Source organism: Salvelinus namaycush, unplaced genomic scaffold, assembly GCF_016432855.1.
Source record: "Salvelinus namaycush isolate Seneca unplaced genomic scaffold, SaNama_1.0 Scaffold545, whole genome shotgun sequence".
Taxonomy (NCBI): domain Eukaryota; kingdom Metazoa; phylum Chordata; class Actinopteri; order Salmoniformes; family Salmonidae; genus Salvelinus; species Salvelinus namaycush.
Window position 1 is genome coordinate 14,411 of NW_024061248.1, and position 17,813 is coordinate 32,223.

General features: G+C 44.9%; 2 non-coding genes across 2 annotated transcripts; both read right to left on the reverse strand.

Annotated features, from left to right (window-relative positions):
* Nucleotides 1–6,110: 6,110 nt before the first annotated feature.
* LOC120041810 lies at nt 6,111–6,274 on the reverse strand. The gene has a single exon (XR_005475946.1). It is a non-coding gene; the product is annotated as a U1 spliceosomal RNA (small nuclear RNA).
* Nucleotides 6,275–9,012: 2,738 nt separating this feature from the next.
* LOC120041807 lies at nt 9,013–9,176 on the reverse strand. Its single transcript, XR_005475943.1, has one exon. It is a non-coding gene; the product is annotated as a U1 spliceosomal RNA (small nuclear RNA).
* Between the last annotated feature and the right edge of the window lie 8,637 nt (nt 9,177–17,813).

The window sequence follows — 17,813 nt, forward strand, 5'->3', positions numbered from 1 at the left end:
TTGTTTTATAGTGACTTGTATTTCCATTCACTTACAAAAGTGAGACATACATTTCTCCAGTAGATTAGTAGTATGCTTCGCCCGGGTAGGATAACTTACTGTCTATTATTTTCTATCCAGTACAGCTTGGTTTTATAGTGACTGACTTGACATTTGTCGGACAATTCAGCCGTGGTTGGATAAAACGGCTCGGTTGGATGTTCTTAACATTTTTCGGTCGGACGATTCAGGCGTGGTTGGATAAAACAGCCGTGGTTGGATGTTCTCATGTGAAAGACTCTCGTCCGCCGAGCTACAAGCGAGATAGTAGAGCTGCTCATCGATTTGACTGGTGTCGTAACGCAGCCGTGTTCCTGCCTCTGACTGCCATCGTCCTCACAGAGCCCAGCCTATCTTCCCCGCATCGGCAACACTACAGCAGCTCCTCGGAGTGAAGCCGCTTTTTGAGCGTCAAACCAGCAGACTAATCCAACTAGCATAACCATGTCCCTGTGTCCTCTTTTCTTAAATATCATAATCTCATCGTACGTACACAATATTATTATATAGTGTAACGAGCCTGGGTTTATAAGCGCGGATAGCGACTCTTCCGCTTGAGCATGCTTTTGGGGCACAGTCGATAGCGCGCTGGACTTCGGGCTACAAGGTTGAGGGTTCGAGGCCTGCTCCCTGCCTGTTTCATTACGTTACATTTTACTATCGTTATATTTCTGTGCTACAGAAATTATCTGACAGTTCCAAACTCAATCAGAAGCTTTTCTAAGTTTTATTCAAGTAGTTTAATCCATTTTATTCAAGTAGTATATTTGCCATTTGCAAGTACCTCTTAAAAGTAATACATTTGAATTATTCTTTGTAGCTCTCTCACATATAGTAGGTCTACATAGCACACAGAGGTATACAGTATAACAGTCACATGGAACAAATAAAACATTTCTAAAATCCTCTATGACGTCCCTTCTTTTCTTTGTGTTCAGCTCCAGGTTGATTCCACTGCACATCGCTGTTAGACACTGCGCTTCTTGTCTGTCTGTAGGCTGTCTCGTCGTTGTTATTGACGAGACTTATGCGTTTTAGGTCTAAAGTAGTGCCCTACATAGGGAATAGGGTCCTGGTCTAAAGTAGTGCACTATATAGGGAATAGGGTCCTGGTCTAAAGTAGTGCACTAGATAGGGAATAGGGCCCTGGTCTAAAGTAGTGCACTATATAGGGAATAGGGCCCTGGTCTAAAGTAGTGCACTATATAGGGAATAGAGCCCTGGTCTAAAGTAGTGCACTATATAGGGAATAGGGCCCTGGTCTAAAGTAGTGCACTAGATAGGGAATAGGGCCCTGGTCTAAAGTAGTGCACTATATAGGGAATAGGGCCCTGGTCTAAAGTAGTGCACTATATAGGGAATAGAGCCCTGGTCTAAAGTAGTGCACTATATAGGGAATAGGGCCCTGGTCTAAAGTAGTGCACTACATAGGGAATAGGGCCCTAATCAAAAGTAGTGCACTACACAGGGAATAGGGCCCTGGTCAAAAGTAGTGCCCTACATAGGGAATAGGGCCCTGGTCAAAAGTAGTGCCCTACATAGGGAATAGGGCCCTGGTCAAAAGTAGTGCACTACATAGGGAATAGGGCCCTGGTCTAAAGTAGGGCACTACATAGGGAATAGGGTCCTGGTCTAAAGTAGTGCCCTACATAGGGAATAGAGTACCATTTGGGACAGACTCAAGGCTGAGTGTTTAACAGTAAAAAGAGATTGAGAAATGACAGAAGTAGGTTAAAAGTAGGGAGAGCACTGATGGAGAGAGAGAGTACTTTTGATTGGTACTGTATGTCTTGTAAATATGAATTATATACAGTCCCAGTCAAACGTTAGTCATTTAGTTAGTCAGTTTTTCTTTATTTTTTGCTATTTTCTACATTGTAGAATAGTAGTGAAGACAAAACTATGAAATAACACATATGGAATCATGTAGTAACCGAAAAAGTGTTAAACAAATCAAAATATGTTTTAGATTTTAGATTCTTCAAAGTAGCCAACCTTCTCCTTGATGACAGCTTTTCTTCTGATTATCTTGATCTCTGGCTCCCTCTTGAGTCATTAGTGTCTTAATTGTTTTATTGAACAGTGCGCTTAAAGCATCAGACAAGCTCAGTGCACAGACCTATAGTTGATTTGATTACAACACATAGGGTGTGTCTATGTGGAAAAATCTGGTACATTTACAGAAGGATTTATTGATGTCCAGTATCCCTGTCAAATACATGGAGTACATGTCAATTAAAAGGAATGCGTTTTGTGTGTGTGTGTGTGTGTGGTTATAATGTGTGTCTTTGTCTTTGTATATACTGTGTGTGTGTCTGTCTGTATGTGTCTATCTGTGTATGTGAGTTGGTCTCTGATTACTGTGATTAGTTCAATGTAACGTCAAATACTATACATAATAATCAGTCTGTTTTGGGTTTGCAGAATCATTGTATATCATTGGTTACCCATCCTGTCATGTTACCACACAGATGTGACTGTCTATCTCAGCGGTTCCCATCCTATCATGTTACCACACAGATATGACTGTCTATCTCAGCAGTTCCCATCCTATCATGTTACCACACAGATGTGACTGTCTATCTCAGCGGTTCCCATCCTATCATGTTACCACACAGATGTGACTGTCTATCTCAGTGGTTCCCATCCTATCATGTTACCACACAGATGTGACTGTCTATCTCAGCGGTTCCCATCCTATCATGTTACCACACAGATGTGACTGTCTATCTCAGCGGTTCCCATCCTATCATGTTACCACACAGATGTGACTGTCTATCTCAGCGGTTCCCATCCTATCATGTTACCTCACAGATGTGACTGTCTATCTCAGCGGTTCCCATCCTATCATGTTACCACACAGATGTGACTGTCTATCTCAGCGGTTCCCATCCTATCATGTTACCACACAGATGTGACTGTCTAGCTCAGCGGTTCCCAACCTTTCCCATTCTGGAGACCATCAAATCATCGTCAAAAGCTCTTGACGACCACCATTCACGGAGTCGCTGATTTCTTTCACATCAAATATATTGATGGTCAAATCCTATCAATACATGTGAATGTAACAAGGCCTGTAAAGGTCTATTATTATTAGAAACTATTTGCATTGTGAAAAGGAATGTAAAATTAACATTAATACTCCCAACTGTTATTATTTTTTAATAATAAAATACTACAATCTCTAAATAATTGCAGACCAGCTGCACCACCCCCAAGGGACCACAGGTTGGGAACCACTGGTCTAGAGTCCTTCAGCCACACATGGTTGTTGTGTCACACTGCCCTCTGCTGGTAGCACTGCAAAACATCACCTAAATAAATCAAATCATTAAATTAAATAAAAAATGTAATTGCACATTTAATAGATATAACCTTAATTTATAGGCTGAATACTGGTATTAAGTGTATGAAGACTTAACATGACATAAATATCAACAAATAAACCTATACGTGTTGAATCCGCCCACTGTGTTGAAACAGGAAGTCCATTTATAAGGAAGCAGAGGAAAGGGTCTCTTATTATTATAGCTCAATGGTGTCGTTACTTCACTTCACCTCCGTTCTGCCAGTAAGAAGACCTAGCAAGAATAAGGCCCGTGACCTCGGCGATATTCCTTCAAAATAAAAGTCCAGAAATCATGATTGTGATTTAAAAAAAAACTGAAATTTGTAACATTTTATGAGGAAATATTAGCAGACTTAGAATGTTGTTTAACAGTATGAAAAAAAGCAATAAAGTCAATCGTATTTATATCACAAATAATATTATAGCGTTGACATTTGTTAACAGCATTAAAAGTCATGGCCCATGGCAGCTCCTTCCAATCAGCCTCCGGGCGCTGCGGCGTGTGATGGAGGGTGGCTGCTGCAGACCAGAAGCTCCACCCCGAGAAGTGCCACTTCATGAGGAGAGAGGTGTCCTTCTTGGGCCACCAAGTGGGGGAGGAGGGTATCAGCACAATGGAGGACAAGGTGGGGGCTGTCCGAGACTGGCCCACCCCCACCGATCAGCATCAGCTGAAAAGCTTCCTGGGCCTGGCCTCGTACTACAGGAGGTTTGTAGGGGCTTCTCAAGCGTCGCTGCTCCCCTGAACCACCTGCTGCCGAAGGACAAGGCCTTCACTTGGACAGTGGAGTGTGAGGAGGACTTCACTTGGACAGTGGAGTGTGAGGAGGCCTTCACTTGGACAGTGGAGTGTGAGGAGGCCTTCACTTGGACAGTGGAGTGTGAGGAGGCCTTCACTTGGACAGTGGAGTGCGAGGAGGCCTTCACTTGGACAGTGGAGTGCGAGGAGGCCTTCACTTGGACAGTGGAGTGCGAGGAGGCCTTCACTTGGACAGTGGAGTGCGAGGAGGCCTTCACTTGGACAGTGGAGTGTGAGGAGGCCTTCACTTGGACAGTGGAGTGTGAGGAGGTCTTCACTTGGACAGTGGAGTGTGAGGAGGCCTTCACTTGGACAGTGGAGTGTGAGGAGGCCTTCACTTGGACAGTGGAGTGTGAGGAGGCCTTCACTTGGACAGTGGAGTGTGAGGAGGCCTTCACTTGGACAGTGGAGTGCGAGGTGGCCTTCAACACCCTCAAACGTGCACTGATTGAGGCCCCCATGCTCGACCCCCTCCCCCCTGACCTCACCTTGCCCTTAATCCTGGACACAGATGCGAGCAACGTGGGCATGGGTGGGGTGCTGGTCCAGATTTGGCCAGAGGGGGAGAGAGTGGTGGCCCAGATGGGGCCAGAGGGGGAGAGAGTGGTGGCCCAGATGGGGCCAGAGGGGGAGAGAGTGGTGGCCCAGATGGGGCCAGAGGGGGAGAGAGTGGTGGCCCAGATGGGGCCAGAGGGGGAGAGAGTGGTGGCCCAGATGGGGCCAGAGGGGGAGAGAGTGGTGGTCCAGATGGGGCCAGAGGGGGAGAGAGTGGTGGCCCAGATGGGGAGAGAGTGGTGGCCCAGATGGGGTCAGAGGGGGAGAGAGTGGTGGCCCAGATGGGGCAAGAGGGGGAGAGAGTGGTGGCCCAAATGGGGCCAGAGGGGGAGAGAGTGGTGGCCCAGATGGGGCCAGAGGGGGAGAGAGTGGTGGCCCAGATGGGGAGAGAGTGGTGGCCCAGATGGGGTCAGAGGGGGAGAGAGTGGTGGCCCAGATGGGGCCAGAGGGGGTGAGAGTGGTGGCGTACTTCAGAAAAACATTCAACAAACATGAGCGCAGCTACTGTGTCACCCGGCTCCTCCTCGTTGTTGTTGTGGCTTCCATCAAACACTTGAAGTACTACCTGGGTGGCCTGCCCTTTACTGTAAGGACTGACCACTCTGCTCTCCAGTGGCTCATGTCTTTCAGAGAGCCAGAGGGGCAGGTGGCTCGCTGGTTGGAGGAGCTTCAGCCGTACGACTTCACAGTGGTGCACAGGGCAGGGGCACGCCACTCCAACGCCATGTCCTGTCGGACCTGTACTGTAGACGCCTGCCGCCACTGTGAGCGGAGAGAGAGAGTTGTGTGCGGAGGAGGTGGTCTGGGCCACAGTGTGTCGGGCGAGCGGGCTGTTGTCGGTGTGTGCAGAGGGTCCCTGGTTCGATCCCAGGTAGGGGCGAGGAGAGGGACGGAAGCTATACTGTTACATAATGATGGAGCAATAGAATGGTTTATTTTCCATGTCAGTATGTAAGGCTCTACACTATGACGATGTCCTCCTGTCCTTTGATTTGTGTTGTGTGGAGCCGAGGCCTACTATGTTTAGAAAAACATTTAAGAGGACTACAATAGAAATAGGTTTTCAAACATATTTTTGTGTCATGCTCCATGATTGTAAATGCTTTATCAACGTGTGGTTGCATTGACAGGCATAATCACCAGTGCTACAATAACAGATCTGAAACATTGGGGTTTTCAGAAGACAAAATGTAGCTTTCAGGCCTTAAAATTAAATAAAATAAATTCTAAAACCGCTCATCTGATGACGAAGAGAAGGGAAATGCTGACAACTGTCCTTTTAGACACGAAAGTAAATACAACTCAGAGAACACACTCAGACCAGCACACGGTGAAAGCTAAATCACACATTACTTTTAACATCAAAGTCAGGGGAGAGCACGAACGCAGTCCCCCACTACCATAAATTATGCAATCGAGATTTCCACATTTGAGAAATTGGCAGGGGTCAGCACAGCCGGAGTGCAATGGCTGAGCCTCGCCCTGGGTGAACCGCCTTCTTGATCACGGTGTCTCCCTTGCCAGGTAAGTATGAGTTGTACACGTTGGTAGAGGGCGACTCATTCCAGGACAAAGATGTTTGACTCACGGTTACCACTTCTACTACTGAAAATATCACATCATATCGACCAGGGTTTAATGACATTTACGAATACAGTTGAGGACAAAGCGGTGGAAAAGCGATGCACTTTGTTTTACTATATTATATCACGGTCCGACTGTTTTCCCATCATGCAACACGGTAGAAATTCTATACATTGCATTGTTTGTATAAATGTCCGTCTGATTACACACAAGTAGACGATGTACCAAAATGCTGAAATCACGTTCGTGCACACACAGCCAACCGAATGACACCAACTATTTCTGGTGTTTTGTAGCGTTCCAGACGTTGTAGGAATAGTTTCATCACGCTTGTTTTCTGATCTCCGTAAAATGTGATTCCACCATCGACCACAGGGTGGCGGACGAACCCAGACATGGAGGAGAAACAGTCGCCTACTACTTCATCAACAACAAGACACACTAGTAGCTACTAGGGGTGTGCTGACATGGACATACTCGTATTCGTAATTTATCATAGTAGCAGGCAGCAGAAATCTAAATGATAATCATATGATCAGACCAGAAAAATGCCAGGAAAAGAGAGAGGATGAAATGATGAAGCCAGCGGAGGAAGAACTATAGCTTCACTCTAACCAATCAGAGCAGCAGGATCAATCTACAGCCCGCCCTTCTCTTTACAGACACGGAAACTAGCCAGGTGATTTACTTAGATCACGCACATGACTGAGAGATTCTTGCTGGCACCCGGGAAAAAAAGAAGGTTTATTCCGATCACAGATTATTACAAAAAAGATTTGGATCATAATCGTTTCCAGAAAATTGCCCATATCAGTTACGATCCTCGTTTTGTCTGACTACTCCACACACCTCTAGTAGCTGCAGTAACAGAGACGTTAATAATGAACACATTGTTCTATCTGTGGTAATAGGACGGGGGAGAAACGTTTTTCTTAACAGTAAGTGTTACACGTATTGATGCATACGACATGCACCTACTGAAATCACAGTCAAAAATAGCTTGACTTAGTGGTTGTTTTGGCCTCCATAGCTGAGTTTTTATTTATTTATCTTTATTTAACCTTTATTTAACTAGGCAAATCCGATTTATTTAACTAGGCAACAAATTCTTATTTACAATGACAGCCTACACCGGCCAAACCTGGACAACGCTGGGCCAAGTGAATAGGCTACTACAACTCATAGTTTGTCGTACTTTTCAGACAGGTGATCTATTAGAAATTATAAACTGGGTGGTTTGAGCCCTGAATGCAGATTGACAAAAACACATGTTTTTACTGTTCTAATTTAGTTGGTAACCAGTTTATAATAGCAATAATGCACCTCTGGTGGTTTGTGGTATATGGCCAATGCTAGAGTGACCCCTATCCACAAGAAGGACAGCAAAACAGACCTGTCTAAGGTGCTGGAAAAAGTAATTTATGAATAGATGGATGAATATACTGACAAGAATACTGTTATCAGAACTACAGTCTGGTTTTAGAAAGACCCACTCCACTGACATCTCTGTTTTGACTGACTTCATCAGGAAATAAATGGACCAGGGAAATGTCTGTTGGCATGGTAATGGTTGACCAGGGAAATTATGTTGTCATGGTAATGGTTGACCAGGGAAATGTCTGTGGAATGGATCTGCATCTTGGAACAACAGAATCCATCTTATTTGGATCCAGAGTAAATGTTGCAGGCTCCCCTGGATAACTCAGTGGTTACACCAGAACCCTCTGTCAGCTGTCTTGGGTGTGAACTGGATAGGTACCTGACTGCTGAGAATATGAATAAATACATCTATATCACCGAGGCTCATTAACTTTGTATAGTCAATACAACTCTCATTTCTCGACTGTGAAGTGGCTGATGACACCATCGCCCCACCTTAAGGATCACTTAGGTAGAAAGATTTATTTGACCATTTAAAACACAATACAACCAAAAATAAGTTTGAAAACGAAATGAGAGTTGGATACAATATACAAAGTTGATGAGCCTCGGTGATATAGACCGGTTCCATTTCAGACGATATGAAATCAAAGCAGACCAGGTTAACGTTCTAAATCAGTATTCTGGACATTTCAACTTCAGGGACAAGTTCAAAGCTAATGTGATTATCCAAGTCATTCAATCAATTTCCTCCCTCCTAATTTGGATCATTATGTTACTATGAGCAGTAATCTATTGTTGTCAATAAATATTGCAAATCAGTTAAGAAGAAATTCTCATTTACATTTGGCCTACCCCGGACGACGCATGGGCCAATTGTGCGCCGCCCTATGGGACACCCAATCACGGCCGGATGTGATGCAGCCTGTTTATTGTGGCCTTGAAATACAAACTGTCCTATTAAATGATTTAATTATCTAGCAAATAAAAGACCTCAATCCAGATGACGTCTGAGGGCGCAAAATGATCCATTCACAAGTAGGCCTTTTCCTTGACATAATCAGGATATGACAAGCATAATCAGCAGTGGTACAATAACAGATCACACACATTGGGGTTTTCAAAAGACAAAATGTATCTCTGAGGCCTTAGTTGGCTTTTAAATAGATCCTGCATTCTATAGCCATTCATCTGATAAGTAAGAAAATGGAAATGTTGATAAATCTCCTTCTTAATACGAAACTCATCAGAACTCACATGTCATAACAATCTAAAGGACGTCATTCATTATTTTTAACATGAAGATCAGGGGAGAGCGCGAACGCAGTCCCCCACTACCATAAATTTTGCAATCGAGATTTCTACATTTGAGAAATTCGCAGGGGTCAGCACAGCCGGAGTGCAATGGCTGACCCTCGCCCTGGGTGAACCGCCTTCTTGATCACGGTGTCTCCCTTGCCAGGTAAGTATGAGTTGTACACGTTGGTAGAGGGCGACTCATTCCAGGACAAAGGTGTTTGACTCAAGGTTACCACTTCTACTACTGATAATACCACATCATATCGACCAAGGTTTAATGACATTTACGAATACAGTTGCGCACAAAGCGGTGGAAAAGCGATGCACTTTGTTTTACTATATTATATCACGGTCCGACTGTTTTCCCATCATGCAACATGGTAGAAATTCTATATACGTTGAAATTTTGGTCTAACTGTCCGTCTGATTACACACAAGTAAGTGATGTACCAAAATGCTGAAATCACGTTCGTGCACACACAGCCAACCGAATGACACCAACTATTTCTGGTGTTTTGTAGCGTTCCAGACGTTGTAGGAATAGTTTCATCACGCTTGTTTTCTGATCTCCGTAAAATGTGATTCCACCATCGACCACAGGGTGGCGGACGAACCCAGACATGGAGGAGAAAGTCGCCTACTACTTCATCAACAACAAGACACACTAGTAGCTACTAGGGGTGTGCTGACATGGACATACTCGTATTCGTAATTTATCATAGTAGCAGGCAGCAGAAATCTAAATGATAATCATATGATCAGACCAGAAAAATGCCAGGAAAAGAGAGAGGATGAAATGATGAAGCCAGCGGAGGAAGAACTATAGCTTCACTCTAACCAATCAGAGCAGCAGGATCAATCTACAGCCCGCCCTTCTCTTTACAGACACGGAAACTAGCCAGGTGATTTATTTAGATCACGCACATGACTGAGAGATTCTTGCTGGCACCCGGGAAAAAAAGAAGGTTTATTCCGATCACAGATTATTACAAAAAAGATTTGGATCATAATCGTTTCCAGAAAATTGCCCATATCAGTTACGATCCTCGTTTTGTCTGACTACTCCACACACCTCTAGTAGCTACAGTAACAGAGACGTTAATAATGAACACATTGTTCTATCTGTGGTAATAGGACGTGGGAGAAACGTTTTTCTTAACAGTAAGTGTTACGTATTGATGCATACGACATGCACCTACTGAAATCACAGTCAAAAATAGCTTGACTGAGTGGTTGTTTTGGCCTCCATAGCTGAGTTTTTATTTATTTATCTTTATTTAACCTTTATTTAACTAGGCAAATCCGATTTATTTAACTAGGCAACAAATTCTTATTTACAATGACAGCCTACACCGGCCAAACCTGGACAACGCTGGGCCAAGTGAATAGGCTACTACAACTCATAGTTTGTCGTACTTTTCAGACAGGTGATCTATTAGAAATTATAAACTGGGTGGTTTGAACCCTGAACGCAGATTGACAAAAACACATGTTTTTACTGTTCTAATTTAGTTGGTAACCAGTTTATAATAGTGTAAGAAATTGTAATAGACACTGGAAACTTGAAATAACAACATCTCAACATAAGCTATCTTTTATACGAAATGCACACAACCCCCTCTTTCTCTTGGACATATGCTGGACTCATTAGACATATACACGACACCCACAACTCCCCTCCCCCATGACAATCACACACACACACACAACTCAAGGTTGGAGCACAAGACAAAGAACTGTGGGAAGAGCCAATGGAATGTCGACATCAGGCCCGGACAGGACAACCCACGACCCAGATCGACCAATCGGAAGGCCAGACTACCAGATCAACCTACTTTGCTAGTTGCCTATATAATCTGTATGAACTGCCTAGAGCGGTCTCTTTTCCCGACGATTCCATACGAATCAGACAGGAGGGGGCCGTGTACACGATGTACTAAGATATTTTTACATGTAATTAAACGGCCTTATTATACAAATATCCACCTCGTCCTATGTCTCCACTTGATCTCCTGTCTCCAGTAAACGTTTTATTAACAAACTTGGTAGCAGAGGATGGTTATGACATCTTTGAATTCGGTCCATAGAAATTGATCAGACAGGAGACACGTGGGAGAAAGATTCCAGAAGGAGAGGTGACAGTTCGAAGGAGAATCGCGATTCAACTCACCCAGGAAACTGATCAAAAGAGCTCGAAACTAAAAGGTGAGCAGATGCCTGTTTAATCAAAATCTGTATATTGTATTATAGTCAATATCTAAATTGTGATCAGGAGTACTCGGGTGAGTGTGAATTGTTGTTAAATTTATGTGGAAATGTTTAGAATCTAAGGCCTTGTGTAAAGATATCTAAGTACTAATAGGTCAAAGACTTGTTCACATAGTCTGGCACTAGTCGGTATGCTGATCGATTAGGTGTACAGTGAAGAATAAGCTTTATAGGGGATTCATACAGTCGGGCCATAGCTGACAGTCGATCGGCTAGGGGTTACCGTGAAGAATCCATAATTAGAAGATGAGATCCAGATAGTCGTGCATTAGTTGGATTGGCAATCAACTAAGTGTTACGTGAGGACCCATAAAAAAAATATTAAAAAAATAAATATGAATACGATTCACACAGTCGGGCAATAGATTGATCAGCTAAGTGTTACCGTGAAGAATCTAATGTGATATTGTATGTTCAAGTTGTGTTGGCGCAATGTGGGTGATTGAGCGTTCCACGAGACCGATTGATAATAATTAGCCATGTGCTAAGTTGAGGCTGTGTTTAAGTGACCGCCGAGTCAGAATGTGTGAGCCTATTTTATGCTGATAAGTTGACTTGATTTTTCCCTCTCGTGCTGCTGGGTTTACCTTATGGACTAGAAATCATTTGATAATTATTCTAGAAGCGCTAGGATACACTAATAAATGTCCCAAAAGGACACGTTTGAAATACTTTGGGAAAGTATTTAATTAATTAGTTGAATATTGTAATAATAATATTTTTTGAGAAAAATAAGTCCTAGAATTAATTAAATAAGTATTTTAGAAGCGCTAGAATATACTAGTATATTGTCCCAAAATGATATTTCTGAAATGTTTTGGCAAAGTATTTAATTAATCGAAAAAGTTAAAATTAATCGAAAAAGTTAAAAGTAATAATAACTTTTGAATAAAAGTTCCTAAAATTGCCATTCCAATTATTTTGGGAGCGCTTGAATATACTAATATATTGTTTCAAAAGGATATAGCTGAAATATTGTTGGAAAACGGGAAAAACAATTTACAAAAGATACGGAAATTACATCGCTGGTTTCGATCAAGTGAGGGCTAAGTGCACCAAAATAGTATAGATCAAGACGTAGCTTAAACGACAAAATGGCCACGACCATCGTCCCCAAACACAAATTCAATGAATACTTAGATCAGAGAATGAAAGACAGAGCAGGGGGGGAAATACAGTATAAACAAGTTAAAAGAGTGTGGGAAGAAGTGAGACTGAAATGGACGCAGGCAGGTTTCCTTAGTGGAGTGGCCTCATCAAAAGGGCAACTCCTCACTATGGAGAAAGAATTAGAGGGAGCAGTGAAGCAAGGGATAGAAAGTGAAGTTGATAAGAATAAGAGTCACTTATTTAAAAAGGAAGGAACAAAGCAAAGGGAAAAGGCAGAGGCTGAGATGAAAATAGGATTGTGGGCAATTGAAGAGATTAGGAGAGCTCTCCCTTACAGGAAACCCGACACGATGGGGGTGGTCACTGGAGCCCCAACTGACACCAAAGAGGGCAGGCCCATCAATAATGACGCCCCACCTACCACCACAGCAGCCCCATCGGCCCCAACCCAACTATACCCAGAACTGCCACAGGGAGAGAAAATAACACCACCTCCCTATTTTCAAAATCCATTCACCCACCTCCCTCAAAACCCTTTTTTGACCCCTGCTGTGGTACAGGCACCGGTGTTTGTGGTGCATGAAGGACACCTAAAAGGAAGCATGACTTTGGGGATCCAAGAAGGGCAACTAGTGTGTGAAGAGAGGCCTGATCATAGAGAAAGGGAGGAAAGGGAAAGAGCATACACACAGGGATGTGGGGGGGGTTTGAACCCTGCCTCACTACAGGGACACGGTGGGTCTCTACCAACCTACCCACAAGGACGGGGTAATGGGTCTCAACCAGGCCCTTTGAAGAGAGAAGACAGAGAGCTGATTCAGTTTTCTTCCACTCCAAACCCAGACTGGTTCAGAAATAGAACACGGGGGGATAGTCAAATAGTCTCTGAAGGGTCATGGTCGTCACCAGGACAATGTTCCCCTGGGGCCTCATTAAGAAGGAACCACAGCAAGGACAATGAAGATGAGAACAAAACAGGACAAGATGAAGAGGAGGTGGAGCGAGACCTCAGGGAGTCAGTGGCACTGGCCAGATCTATGATAGAAGATGCTGAACGTGGAGAGGGCTCGTACCATATAAAAGGGGTAATGATGGGGAAGGTGACGGATTTGGTCGAACCTATTAGACAGTCCGTACGTCTCAGGGAACAGAACAGCAGGGGTGTCTCGTCCAGGGCAGATTGGGATCCCAAACATAGGGGACGAGAAGGGTCGGAGATGCAGATGCCATTGAGGCCCACTCCGGACGGAGGGCATGAAGAATACCAACCCTGGAAAATGACAGACCTTACCACTTTGATGGAACAACTACCCAGCCTGCATGGGGGTGCCTCTGCATGGCTCCTTCAACTCCAAACACTGACGTCAGGCCTACGGCTCTGTCTAGGTGACATGAGGGCTCTTCTGGCTAGAGCAACAGATCATACCACCATGAGTGCTCTGATAAGAGATGCAGATCTTGCCACAGCCCCGGCTGCACTGGCCCAGGAAGACTTCCGAGCGGAATTGTGGGCAGTGTTGAGAAGGGCATATCCCACAGAACGAAACCATGCAACCCTTTCATCATTTACCATCAGTCCAGGGGAACAACCGGCAGCCTACCTAGACAGAGCGAAGACCACATGGAGAACTGTTCATGAAGAACCATATGACTATACTGGCACCACGGTCAGCATGTGGAAGGAGATGGTGGTGAGCGGTGCTCCAATTGAGGTCCGAACTAAACTTAGGGCCACGGTGGGGTTAATGGCACTTCCCCAGGCTCAGTTCAATTCCCATGTACATCACCACATCACCCAATACAATAAGGATAAGGGAGGGGCTGAAACACAAGTCCAGTCCCTACAGGTACAACTTTTGAAACTACAATTGAAAGAGGCCCAGAAAGGAGAAAAACCCAAGAAACAAATGGTGGCTGAAGATCAACAAGACATCTCACAAATCATTGAAAAAACGGTTTCACAAATGATACAGCAACAACCACCACCCAGGGCACCACAGGGACCTCCCATGCCAGCACCCGGGATGGAACAACCTGTCCCGATGGCCGCACAACCATACTATTACCCACCACAACCAGGCTATTCGTCTACATGGGGACAACAACCAAGGAACCCTGGACCCTGGGGGAGCTGTTACAATTGTAAGCAGATAGGACATATGGCTCGTCAGTGTCCGCATCCAATAACCCCGGCCCAAAACCAGTGGATGGCAAACAGGGCACGAGGATACGCCCCTAGACCGAGAGGGGGAGTAAGACCAATGATGTACCAACCACGTGCAGCCCAGCAACCTGCATACAATCACCCTATCACAGACCTAAACCAACAGCCGCCTCCTCCTTTCCAGGGCATGTCAGATGAATATGCCCCATGGCCCTGAAGCTGCCCACCACCACAGAACGAGAATGGGGGTCAACATTTTCCACTCCACACCGAACCAACTATCATGTGTGAGGTGGAGGGAGTGACCCACCAATTTTTGGTAGATACAGGATGTACGTATTCTGCCATAAGATCTCGTCAACCACTCTCTTCGGAAACAATACAGGTGGTGGGGGTATCAGGAACACCCGAAGCACAAAACAAAACCATTCCATTGCTTTTCTCATGGGGCCCTTCCAATTTGAAGCATCAGTTCCTATACTGTCCCAATTGTCCAATCAACCTCCTAGGAAGGGATCTGCTGTGCAAACTAAAATGTTCAATTTACCTCACTGAGAAGGGTGTGGAGGTCTCCATTGATCCTATTCCCTCAACACCAAATCATCCCGTCAGTGTACTGATGTTACCTATCATCCCAACCCCTGTGTTGTCAGCAACGCAAGAAATTTATTGGCTGAAATGCATTGAAACAGGTCGAGGGACCCCGGAGGTCCAGTTTAAGTTCAATCAACTGAAATCACAGATCTATGAATTACACCCATACAAGACCCCACAAGCTGAAATCCACTGTACATTGAATGTGACAGACAATGACATGAACACATACACCGATGACTGGGAAGAGAACATGATGCACCTAACGCCGTCCATCAGGTGTTGCACCATTGTGTGTGGACAAGAGGGGGTGGCAGCACCAGTCATCCTACCACCTCATCTGAAATCCTGGTACCTACTAGGGGAGGAGTCAGCTCCCCATGTTACACTGGCAGTGGGAAATGGTTTTGAAGCAAGGAGCCTGGGCCCTATGATCAGACGAGCATCCAAACTTCAGTGGGAACCCACCCAAACACCGGGAATACACAAGGCCACCACTGAAAACATGTGGAGGTTCATGACTGTTGACACTGAAGAACACTGTCTTCCAGAACGACTGACCCTGCCAAGACACCATGGTAAGCCATACACCGACCACCCATCTACCAAAGCATTGATCTGCACCATAGATGAAAGGTTATGGACTCACAACCCTTTTGATGTGGGCCAACTACAGGTGGAACCAGTCACCATCACCCTGCTAAATCCAGGTCAAATACCTATCTACCGAACTCAATACCGTTTGAAACCCGAACAGACCATGGGGATAAAACCGACCATTGATGGGTTACTGAGAGCACAGGTTATCTATCGAACTGTATCTCCATGGAACACGCCGATCCTACCAGTGCTGAAAGCTGGAGGAGAAACATACCGGATGGTTCAAGATTTCCGAGCAGTAAATGACGTTACTGCACCGATAGACCTACCTGTCCCTGACCCTCACATTACTCTGAGCAATCTGTCACCAAAACACCAATACTTCACGGTGGTGGATCTGGCTAATGCTTTCTTCAGCATCCCACTTGATGAAGCCTCTCAGCCACTCTTTGCTTTCACGTATGAACATCAACAGTACACTTATTTTGTTCTTCCACAGGGTTATAGGTGTTCACCCGGAATATTCAATCATATCCTTAAGACACACCTGGCAGAGTTGAAAATCCCAGAAGGTGTGATACTGATCCAATATGTAGATGACCTTTTGCTGGGGGCTCCCACTTCTGATCTCTGCCTAAAGATGACAAAAACATTACTGGACTTTCTGGCCGTCAAAGGATACAAAGTCAAAATGAGCAAAGTCCAGTCCTGTCGCAGAACTGTCCTTTTCCTTGGCAGAGAAATCTCGGGAGAAGGAGCAGGACTCTCCAAAACCCACAGAGACTCTATACTTCATCATCCACGCCCCATCACGGTGTCGGGAATGTTGTCTTTCCTTGGCTTGACAGGGTACAGCCGAACACACATCCCAGACTACACTGCCAGAACTGAGCCACTGAGAGAAATAGTGCGAGAGGCGGGACCAAGGAACCTACACTCGTCATTGACATGGACCACTGAAGCATCAAAGGCTTTTGCACTCTTGAAAACAGATCTCTCAGTGGCAGCAGCATTGACATCACCTGACTACAAAAACAAATTCCATCTGGATGTTTCTGAAAAGGAAGGATTCACATCATCCATCCTTTTTCAGAAACAAGAGGGGGAGAGAAGAGTGTTGATGTATCACTCCTCCAAATTGGACCACATCGAAGTAGGACAAACCACATGTTCCAGATATGTAGCTGCAGTGGCAAAAGCTATTGAAAAAACAGCCCACCTGGTAATGTGCCATCCATTGGAAATACACACCCACCATGGGGTTGCAGCATATCTGATGAGCAAAGAATTCACGTTCAGCGCTGAAAGAAAAACGAAAATCCAGAATAAATGCACACAATCACACATCACATTTGTCAACACTGACAAAAACATGGCAGACGCACTCAATGCTGAAGAAGGTCTACCCCACTCCTGTGCGGAAAGAGCTGCACAGGAACTGAAACTGAGACCTGACCTGGGGAACGAACCACTCATCAACCCGGACCTATGGTTATACACAGATGGATGCTGCTATAGAGGAGAGGAAGGGAACATAGCAGCATACGCAGTGGTGCAGCAGCTCCCGGATAGATCACATGTGACTTTGGAATCTGCCATCATCACACAACCTGCATCAGCCCAGTTAGCTGAAATCATAGGTTTGACACAAGCTCTGGAAAGAGCTGAAGGAAAGACTGTAAACATCTACACCGACTCAGCGTATGCTCATGGAGCAGTCCATACTGATGGACCACAATGGGTTAGACGCAACTTCACCACCACAGGAAACCTGCCAATCAAACACAAGACACAGATGGAAAAACTGATTAAATCAGTCTCACTACCTAAGAAGGTGGCCATTATGAAGTGTAAAGGACATCAACAACTGAAAAACAGAGTCAGCGAGGGAAATGATGCAGCTGACAAAGCAGCCAAGAAGGCTGGTGGATACACCCCGAGACAAATGATACTTCAGATCCAACCAGCTCGGACTGAGCTCACAGGGCAACACATAAAAGAACTCCAGTTTTCAGCAGGACCCTATGAACACTCAGTATGGGGACAGAAAGGGGCCACCAAAGGACCTGATG